The following is an 11,798-nucleotide window of genomic DNA, read 5'->3' on the forward strand; positions in this document are numbered from 1 at the left end:
ATATGTTCAAAAAAAAGTTATGTGTAATAGTATAAAATTCTCTTTACAAAATTATTTATACGATTATAAAATAACCAACTTCAGCTATCCCAACTAGCTTCAGTTTCAAATTTTGATTGCGCTTTTGGGTTGACTACTGATCGGATGGGGTAGGGAGGCGTGAGCTCAGATCAGTGTTCAGTGTTCAAAGGGAGACGCAGAGCTAGAAGGGTGGAGAACCACTGGGATAGGAGATGATCTCACTTTAAGTCCCATGCCTTTACTTCACCTCATTTACCTTTTGAAAAATGTAGTGGGTGAAAATCAGTAAATTTTATGCAATGGGATCGTTTTTAAAATTGTAAAAGCATTTTTTTTTTTCTGAAAGAGCATGCTTAAAAACATAGGATTTCACCAATTTTTAAATAATTTGACAAAGCTTAATATTTTTCAACAATTACTTTAATAGGTGCAGAGAGTCAGTTTCATTTTTTATGCTTCTGCACATGACATCACAAGTTATGAAATGCCATTCACTGATGCCATTAGCTCAGAGCGCAATATTTAATTCACTTCTTAATTATAATAATCTGGAAACACAGTAGACAGCAAGTGTAAGCATTCAGCATGCCAAAGTTCATCACTTGTGATGTCATAAAGACCACGCCTAATTTGAAAAATCGGACACTTTAAAAAAAATTAAAAATTAAACGTTTTGAAGAAATAAAAGTTTTTCTTGCTCCATGTTATTTCATTTTACTTTTTATTTTTTGCTCATTCTATCAACTTCAGTGACTAAAAGTAATACTTTTGAATGATGGAAACAACCCCATTTCCCTATTAAATGACTATATATAAAACCCATTGGGAAAAAAACGCGTCCTTAAAACAGTAATATAAATAGTAATCATAGTGAGTATTTTGTATGATTTCTCTGAAGCAAACTGAAATTTATTCACTATCTTTGCTATAGTGGTATTTTTTATCTTCATCTGTGCCGTTAATAGATTACGGGGCCGAGCACAATACCACTCTATACTCTGTTGACGGAAAAGAGAAACCAAAAAAAAAAAAAAACTCTAATTTGAATTCCGAAACTTTGAATTCAAATTATGTTTTTCGCAATCACGAGTTGCGACAAGACTCTACTGGTTAGAGTTATTGTTTCTAGAAATGGCTCCCCCGCCCCAGCATGTCCCTCCTCCTGGGTGCTTACGTGTATATAGTTGTGTGCGCGTGTGTGTAGGCTTACGTGTGTATGTGTGTAAAAGCGTGCGCGCGTTGGCGAGTGTGTATGAGCATGCGTGTGTGGGACATGGACGCCACCGCCCAGCAAAAGTGGATTCCGGGGGACAGTGGTCAGGAGTAGCCGCGCCGCCGCCGGTGGACGGTGGTGCTGCAGCCCTGGTCCAAGCTGAAAAAGGAACCGGAACATCAAGGACTGTCAAGTGAGAACAATAAGCAATCGTGATTGCTCAATAAACAGTTTGCCAAAAGGTTTGCCACTAAACCACTTTTGGGGCGTTCCTCTGGAAAAAATAAAAGGAACCTAATACTATTAGCATTCGCTGTTTGCTTAGCAATAATTTGTTCTTGTCCAAGCCAAACACGTGACTAATATCGCTAAATGGCGCATTTCTTTGTTGAGCAATTACGAATTGTTTATTAAGCTCACTTGACCGAGGTTGATGTTAATCTGATTTTACCATGACGACGATAATAATTCTAGCTCGATGTTTTAATAAACATTAAAAGGACAAATTTTCGTCGCCATGGTTACAAACCGTTTGCGTCAATTTAAATCGTAACTTTAAAAAAAAGAGGGGGGTAAAATTTCATTTTTTCGGGAAAAATATCCACATAGATGAACTTAAAAAGCAAAACCACATCTAAATACAAAATTTCTGGATTACTAATCCCTATCATTTAAGATTGATAAGAAATAAAAAGACCATACAGGTATACACTTTAAATTTAATCTTTATGGAGAAAATACAAGTGCAAATTGGCTATAATAATCAGATCTTTATTACCGTATCCTGATGACCATTGCTTTTTTTTTTATGGATGTGCCTTGTATTACTTAATCTAGAAAATCACCAGTCATAATATGACGCGAGTGCGAATTTTTTCTCCCTTTTCATTCCAGTTCATTTTTAGAAACAAGAAACTGAACGAGTAGGATGCTAGTGTGAAGCGAGAGTCCGTGATTGCGGAAAACATAATTTAAATTCAAGACACCAAAATTGAAATGATTTTTTGCATCTATAGTAGAGGCAAACCTAACCTAGCTGCGTCGTAATGCTGTGGCTGTGATTAGGGTCTGTGTAGACTTCACAATGCTGCCAGTATAGGTTTACCCCAGCTATCGTCTATCTTTCCGGTGAACGCAGTATAGAGACAGGTCTCTAGTATATAGACTCCTATTGTATTGGCCGAGTAAGGAGACATGTGATTTTTCTACGAGTAACTTGTATTGTTGTGAAATATAAATTAGTATGAGAAACCGTAAAAAAATTCTTCTAATTAAATTCGCACACAAATAAATTCCAGGGAGGGACAATGATTATTTTTTAGTTCCCAATCGCTCATAATTTATGATTCGTTGATAGCATTTTACTTATTTAATTATTTTTTTTTTAACATTTAAATGAAAAAATAGGGTCAAGTATCGGTATGATAACTCCATACTGCTTCCGAAACTCAATGGAGTCGTTTCCGAAATTTTAAAGGTATTTTTTTTGAAAGAATATGCTTAAAAACATAGGATTTGGCCATTTTTTAAATAATTTGACTAAGTTTATTGTTTTAAAAAAATTATTTAAATCGGCAAGCAGACTCAATTTTTTTTTACACTTCTGCGCATGACATCACAAATGATGAACTGCCATTCACTGTTGCCATTAGCGCAGAGCGCAATATTTAATTCGTTTCTGAATTATCATAGCCTGGAAATGCGTTAGACAACCAAGCGTGAACATTCAACGCACCAGTGGAATGCTCCGAAATGCATCATTTGTGACGTCATAAAGACCACGCCTTGTTTGAAATTTCTGTCATTTTAAAAAATTTAGCTGTATAATATCACAAAAATATTTACATTTTATACTTATTCTATTTAAATTATTTTTTCCACTCTTTTGTTTCAATGTGTTAAACGTAAAAATATTTATCCACATTTCAAAACTTCAACATGCGTAGGAAAAAAGAAGTCAAATAGGATATTCTGGAGATTTTCCGAAGCAAACAGGAAAGAAGTTGTACTGTCCGCTTCTGGCAAGTTGAGCTCCGCCATCCGGTAGATTAAATAATTTCATTTGATGAAATAGGGATGAGGAAAAACGGCTGAAATTCAAAAGGCTTAATGGTAGCCCAACTCTGCGCCTAACAATTCTTCGTCTTTCTGATTGCTCTCCCTTGAAAGAAATGGACTTTCTCTCAAGGCCACAGCTAAACTTCTCGGAGGCGGACAGTACTAATGCTAGACAAAAGCTTCACAGGGAAAGCATTTCACTCTTATCAAATGCTACATCACAGGATGACACTTTAAGGGGAGTCAGTACCCCTATACCGTCAATGTTAATTTGAACAGGTTCATGTACTTTTTTCTGAAAATCTATTAAAGATACAATTATGAATTTCTTTCTGTACCTTAAGTGGACTCTTTTCTCTATACTGAAGTAAAATTTTACGAAAAGAAAGCTTAGGTTTTTTTTTTTTTTAATTCTAATGCGCAAGTCACTGTTTTTTTTTTTTTTTTTTCAAAAAATGCCATTTTGCAACACGAAATCAGCTCTATAAAGAAACATTTTTTGATTATGAGCAAAAATTTACTTCAGTATATGCAATTAAATGTATAGAATAGGTAGTAAAAATTTCAAAGCCTAACACAATTTAGTTTCTGAGAAAAAGAACATTTAGTTTTAAAAATACTATTTCGAGATATTGCAATTTAAAGGGGAAAATCATACCTTATCAAAATAGTTTTTCAATTTTTTTAAAGCTTATTTTAACTTACTTCTAATATGAGCACGATCAAGAAGTTTGTATCATTAAAAAGGTATTGAAATGGAGTTTCAAAATATATAAAAATAAAAAAAAATCGTATTTTTGAAAGTATTTAAGGTACTGACTCCCCTTAAGCAATTTACTATTCCAGAACCATCTGAATAATTCTATCTCAGTCCCAAACAAGTGCGCGTGTTATGAAGTGCCATTCACTTTTACCACCAGCGCAGAGCGCAATATTTAATTCGCTTCTTTACTCACATGTGTTGGCAACGATATGGTTGATAACAAGCGCAATATTTCATTCGCTTCTGAATTATCATATCGTGGAAACGCAGTAGACAGCAAGCGTAAGCATTCAGGCGATAGTTAGTAACGCGGCAAAGTGCATCATTTGTGACGTCATAAAGACCACGCCTTGTTTGAAAAATCCGACATTTAAAAAAATTAAAAGTTGGGAAAATGAAAGTATTTTCTGGTGTTTTTTGCTCACTCTATCAACTTCAGTGACTAAAAGTAGTACTTTCGACTGAAGGAAACAACCCCATTAAACGAATATGTTTGTTAAAACAAGGGTGAGGAAAGCTGCTTTGCTTTGTCAGTTATGGTTGTTGAACTTCTGCCCACTCTTTCTCCTTAACCAGGAAACCACACGAAAGTGAAATTATGAAAAAATTTTAAATAAGTAGCAGTCGAAAGAGCACAGTAAAGTATCTTTCTGGACGCATTGATGAGCTGCCCTCGTGCCCCCATTATCGAAATATGAGGTCTAAAAGTTTGCCTAAATTTTAAGAAAAGTTGCCAAATTTTGCGAGTTTCAGTGACTGATGGAGTAATGGAAGACATCGTTCACGCCATTTGTAAACGGATGGGGACGGTGAAATAACGTGGTCAATTTCTCGCCAATTCTTTAAAATTTGTCACTGTACTCAAAATTTCGGCTCTTTAAGACCCCATATTTCCATAACGGGAGCACGAAGGCAAGTAATATTTGCATAAAAAATAAGTTTCAAGATACTCTTTCGATTGCTACCTATTTCAACTTGTTTCCATAATTACACAATTCATTCCCTGATAAGGAAAAATAAACTCGACCAATGTCAGACGTCTTGTTATCATGGTCATAATATAAACTTTTCCCTTTTTCGGGAAAAATAATTGAAAATATCAATGTTATTACAGAGCCAATTGCAAAATCGTTCCACAGACGGGTTTCGAAGTTACAAGGAATCCCTTTATCAATGCATACAATTGCAAAATCGTTCCACAGACGGGTTTCGAAGTTACAAGGAATACCTTTATCAATGCATAAAATTGTGAACTTAGTTAAAGTCTTCTATTCCGTAGCTCAGAACGTAACGCTTTATTAAAAGGTTTACTTTGAATAGCGCAAAAGGCATGTCTGCAATTTCTCTGCAATTAGTGCTTTAATAAGGGTAATTTTTCTCATGTATGATTTACAAAGCATAATAACATTTAAATAATCTATATTTTCGGGAATTAGATAACTGAAAAATTAAGTAATTTATAATAAATTGTCTTCATTAAATATTGTCTTCATAAAAATCATTTTTCAATATACATAAGAAAGTATTTATTCTTCCCTCCCTATAAAAGTATTTAAAGTAGTAAATCTTGCTTTACATTATTAATAGGAATGATGATAAGTAGGTTCTGTGTGTCAGCACACAAACTGGTGCAAATTTGGAGCGAAAGATTATTTTCTGAAATCTTAATGAGGCTATGGTCAAATCTCAATGGGGAGAGTTTCAAAGAATATGATTATAAAACAAGTGAATAAGTAGAACTTGAAAAAAGCCCACTATGGAATTTTAGAACTTGATCATAGACAACGCCAGCAAAAACAAAAAGCAAAAATTTGGCATCCATTGATTTCATCGTTAGCCATTTGCTAAAGATCAGGAATACAGAATTCGAATTTCAATTTTTACTCACTTGTAATTCTTTAAAAATAGTACTTAAGTTGACACAAAAAGCGAGAGAAATATTTCTTCAATAATGTTGTGTTGGTCGAAGAATGCGGTTTAATGGATAATAAATAAATAAATTCATGTTTTGTTTAGAATTTCCAGCGTTATTTAATTTACTTTCCTTGAAGCAAAGTAAAAGATTGCTTATCATGGTTGGCAGACGATATTTCCAAATAAAAGTTTAAACTTGACCTCCTTATTCGTTTTAAAAGGAGAGAAGTTTGCAGTTCTGGAACTTGACAACGCCATGTTGCGGTGATTTTAGAAATTAGACAAAGAGGTAAAAATTTCAATTTGCGCTGACAAAAGGCAGATGTTTCATTGCACAAGTCATATCCTACACGTTGTCGAGCTCGGTCTTACGTCTTTTACCCGCCATTAACCAGAAGCTGCTGCATCTCTTAATGGTTGCGTTCGACGAACCTCACCGGTTAACCAGTAGGTAACCGGTTACTAACCGCAGCGTTCTGTCATCAACCGGTTACCGTAGCGGTTACCATTCTAAGCAGTTGATTAGTTGATTGGAGCACGTGATCATTATCTGTCACGTGATTAACTAACGGGTTGCGCTCGGTCGTGCTCGTCGAACGCAACCATAGATTATTAGAATCTCGAATTTCGAAAAAATAAAATAAAATTTAAAAAAAAAGTTTTTTTTTATTTCTTCTGATTCCAACTATTGCGTCACACTGGTAGTAAAAATGCAAAACAAGTTGCTGCAGCGGCTAGCTGCTTCATGCATATGTGATAGATACAAGCTCTTTTCCTTCTTTTTCTTCATATATATATATACACACACTCCTGTTTGTGAAAATTGCAACACCATGAAGGAAGCATCATCATAGTTGAATGAAATTTAATACACAGTTAAGTGGTAATGGTACAAATAAATGATTACATTTTCAATCCAAACAAACAATAAAAAGAGTTAGAAATTAATATTTTGCGTGGCCACCATGCGCCGCAATAAGAGCTGCTACACGACTCGGCATGGAGTGAAACAAAGTTTGAATATCTGCCTGCGGAAGAATATTCCATATTGTTTGTATGCGCAACCAAAGTTCGTCTGTTGAAGCAATAGGACGAGGATCACGAGCGAGACGCCGCTCAACGAAATCCCACACATGTTCAATTGGTGACATATCCGGGGAATATGCAGGCCAAGGAAGAAGCTGTACCTGCTGCGAACCAATGTAGGATTTGACAGTCCTGGCGACATGAGGATGGACATTATCCTGCTGGAATATAGCCCCTGGCAATCCTTGCAGGAAAGGAATAGCTTGGGGCTGTAAAACTTCGTTTATGTATCGGGTACTGTTCAAATTTCCCACAATTCGTAGCAATTGTGATCGTCCATGATATGCTATGACACCCCAGACCATAACTCCGGGTGTTCGTCCACTGTGGCGTTCGATAATGCACTCTGGAATGTGCGGTTCACCGGCATAGCGTCTGACACGAATTCGGCCATTATGGTGCCACAAATTGAAGCGGGATGCGCCCGAAAAGACGGACCTGCTGCCAATCAGCACGCCAGCTCCTATGCACATTGGCCCATTGTAGCCGAAGGCGGCGATGGTTTTGCGTGAAAGGAATCCTGCATAAAAGAATCCTTGCCCACGCTGCAGCAGACGTCTCCGAATTGATGAAGCACACAATGAATGATGAACCTGTAGCTGTTGACCACTGTGCTGCCAATTGTCCAGAAGAAGCTGTGCGGTCCGTCAACGCCATACACCACAGGTGTCTGTCATCGCGAGCTGACGTCACATTTTGGGGTCCACTCCCGGATTTCCGAGCTGAATGAAATTATTGTTCCCTAACTCCAACAGAGTCTGTTGGATTTAGGGAATAATAATCTCATTCTAATCGAAAAGATTTTTAGGGAATGTCGACATTTTTTTTAAAGGAAATTAGAGGGACTAGATAGAAGAAAGTACAGTCGGATCCCGACTTGCACGAGGGATGCGTTCCAAGACTCCTCGCGTAAGTCAAAATTTCGCGTTGTGGAAAAGTGTTGTGTATGTGATTTTTTTATTAACATACCCAATCATTTTAGACATTTTTAAACACCTTTTAAACTGTTTTAGATCATTTTTTAACTATACAATTACGATTACATATTGTTTGCATTTTGCTTAAACACTATTCTGCGAGCTTCGTATTAAAACTAAGGTCTGGACTTATACAGATTGCCTTCTCTTGACTTTCAAGCGTATTAAGAATCTTTTACCTTTTCTTAAATTGTGGCAAACTTTCGCTTTTTGTTTCCATCTTCAAACTTTAGATGAAACAGCGTGCCTAGGTACCACAATATTTCATCACCTTTCATATTTAGAATAACCCAGACAGCACAGATCTTCCAATATTCGTTGTTATATCGTTGAACTGGTGCAAAACTCGTGACATATCACAAACGGATATCGACGCGATGTAGATTTCCTCACGTAGTTGGGCTTTTCCAAATATGGTTGACAAAAGTACGAAATTGGCACAGGTTTCAAAATAAATCCAAAATATGTTTGAAAGTTTACATTTATAGTATATAGCGTATCTCTAATTTTTGTAATCATTTTGACGAGTTTTTACGTGTCTGAAAACTGATTAATCTGCGCATGCGCAACAATTTCAGTTGAGAAAAATGGCTATTTACTGACTGTAGTATGTTTCCACGTTGTCAGTTGTCGGCTTGTGTATTGTTGCGATCGTGAGTGTGTAAATGAATTAGCGATTTCTTGTATTAACGTGAAGTAAGTAATTGCCTGCTTTTAAAGTTTTTTTAAATTATGTTTTCTAAATTCAAGAAACAATGTTCTGATCGTCAAGAACGACACGTAGAGATAGCTTTGAATTAAAAATTCTCATATTATTATTATTATTATTATTATTTTGTTTGTTTGTTCAGATTATTGCTGGAATAAAATTTGTGAATTGTGCATACAAAAGAAATGGTTTATTGTCTACTTAAATATGAACACAAAATAGGTTATCAATGATTCATAGATTACTGGCATGTTTCTTATGGAAGTCTTAAATCTTTAAAATTACTTTTTTAAAACGCTAAAAATAGTTAACATCAGACATTTTTTCTTAAATTATTTAAATAAAATATACATATTTATTTATGTTTGAAATTAATTTAAAAATTATTTCATTTTTCTTGTCTTTCTTAATTATTTTATTGAGTTATATTCCAAATTTGAATTTTATTTAAACGATTTTTTTAAAAAACTTAAGTATATTACTTTTTAAAAAGTTTGAGGGTAAAAAAGTTTTTAAGACTTTCAAAAAGTGTGCAAACAGTCTATAAATTATTGGTAATTAATTTACCAAGATGCAATTTATGTAGATATTTCGTGACACAAACACATGAGAAAATCGTTGATAAATCCTCTGAAACAGGTTGTTAGTTCATCTAATATTAGTAGATAAATCCATGTAACCTCTAAAATCCGTTGAAAACTCCTCCAGAGTACAATATAACCAAAATAGAAATATCGTTGATATTTTTAAGCATCCAAAAAATGTTGATAATTGCTCCCAAAAATGTTGAAAGTCATATCATATCTACAGCGATTTCACGTAAAATCGCTGTGCTGGGCGGACATTTTGCTGTTTTATCAACCAGTTCTCTACGAATTTAGGAGGATTTCGGTACATGTGATCACGTTGATGTTACATTACTTCTACGATTTTGGGACGATTTGTGCTGTTTGGGAAATAAATGAAACATGAGGAGTGGTGATGTATATACACACTAATAAAGCTATGTTTATAGTGCTGTGTGTGGGGGACTTGCACAGTCAGTGATGCTGAAAGGATGAAAGTTGATTCACGAAGTCAATGTTAGAAGTCAATAACAAAGCCGAAACTTAGCATGACGATTCCTTTCCAAATAATTTCGTGTTGAGAGCGAGAAATTCGCTTTAGCTCTAAAATTCGTTGCTCCTGAGAAACTCGCGTTATAGCCATTTCGCGTAAGTCGGATCGCGTTGTAGCGGGAGTCGACTGTAATGAAATAATCAGGTCAACAGACCATAAAAATTATGACTAAAATGAGGAAAACAGCTTTTAAAAATCTGTATTATTCTTAGTTTCCAACGATGTGTTTCACTGGATCAGCAGAATCATTACATTTGGGATTGTATTCTATCTTTGTTTCTTTCTTTCTTTTGCTTTTTTGTTTAAAGGAAACAAACAATTTTTGCAAAAAGAAAGGGGAGGGGAGAAAAAAATCTTCTTTAAAGCTTAATCTAAGCCTTTGCACATTCACGAAGAATTCTCTTACGGTTGCTTAACTGTTAAAACCTTAACTGTATGAAATACATGAGTTGTTGAAGTTTGTTTTTATTTTAATATGCTGTGTGCGAAGTGACTCCGCTGCCGGCTGCCCGGACTCGAAAAATATAAACATTTCTTATGCTGCCGGCCGGTGATGTCATCTTATTCCTATACCCCCTATTTGCCGCTCAAGAATGGGATCGTCCAGCGTCCAACGTGCAACGTGGGTAATGGTCAGGTATGTTCTTTTGTTTTAACGCATTAATTGCTTATCTTTAATTATGCCTTTTTAGATTTCAGAATAAAAAGCTTCAACACTTTCTTTGCTGACTTGATTTGGGTGAGAAATCAATTTCTGAAATTTGTATTGTTAAAATATTCTTTATTTCCAGGTTACCCTCATCCCGATGTAACGAATACTGTGAAGTAAGAATTGCAATTCAAAAGAAAGAATCAAAATTTAAAGTGATACGAAGTAAGTCATTTTAATTCCTCTCATTAGCATCTCAAACGAAATTAATATGTGTAGAAAAAGTGTAAGATTTAGTAGTATCTGCATTTTAATGGCAGCCAATCCATATGAATTGTCTCGATATTATTGTTTTAATTATGTGTTTTAATAAGGAGAAATTCAAAATCCTGTAACCTAGGCGTGTGTGTTACTTTATAGACATTGTAGCTAATTAAACAAATTTTCTTAATTGAAATATTTGGGGGGGGGGGAATAATTTTGGAATGTGAGTTATGTAGTATGAACAATTGTGTGTACGTTAATAATTATTTTATCCTTGTTTTAATCATAATCCTTTACTTATGCTACCTTAATTTACTAAAATGTCGTTGGTTATAAAAAGCAAGTCTTCCTGAACATATGTGTACATATTTTATTGAAAAATACCTTTGTTCTGTTAATAATATTTTCTATTCAATTTGTTTCTCTTGCTGTATTTTATAAATTATTCAACCTTCTTTAATGAGAAATTTGCTGCATTCTGTGAATAGTGATGTCATTTTGTAACTAATCTTGTACCTTGGATGTGCTCTTTTAGTGTACATTTTGGCTAGTGCTGTTTGTTATGAAAATCAAGTCTCAGAAAATTGCTTTAGCAAAAGAATAATGTAATACAGAGGGTAAAGCAACTGGAAAAGTGAAATAAATAAAACAACCGGAAGTGAAAAGGATAAATTTTAGAAAGGGGGGGGATTTGTTTTCTGATAGTAACAGGTAGACAGACGGTTACTTTTACAGATGTCCTAAAAAAACTTTTCAGTGGTTAGTCACATGTAAATGTTTATGGAAATGAAGTTGCTAACGGACTGGCACATAAGCGGGAGCCGAGGGGTTTCTCCTCGTAAAGGGTGCCTTTCTTCTTCAGAAATTGCAACCAGAGTCAAGCAAAATATCAGCTCCGCTTAGAGAGCGGGCTCCTGCACATGGGTAAAAAGCAACCCACCCTGTTTTTTGCTTTACTTATGGCAATCAGCTGGGAAGATCAAATGGTACTAGCCTTACTACGAAGCGCACACAGTCAAGCACAG

This window comes from Uloborus diversus, chromosome 6 (genome assembly GCF_026930045.1).
Source record: "Uloborus diversus isolate 005 chromosome 6, Udiv.v.3.1, whole genome shotgun sequence".
NCBI lineage: Eukaryota > Metazoa > Arthropoda > Arachnida > Araneae > Uloboridae > Uloborus > Uloborus diversus.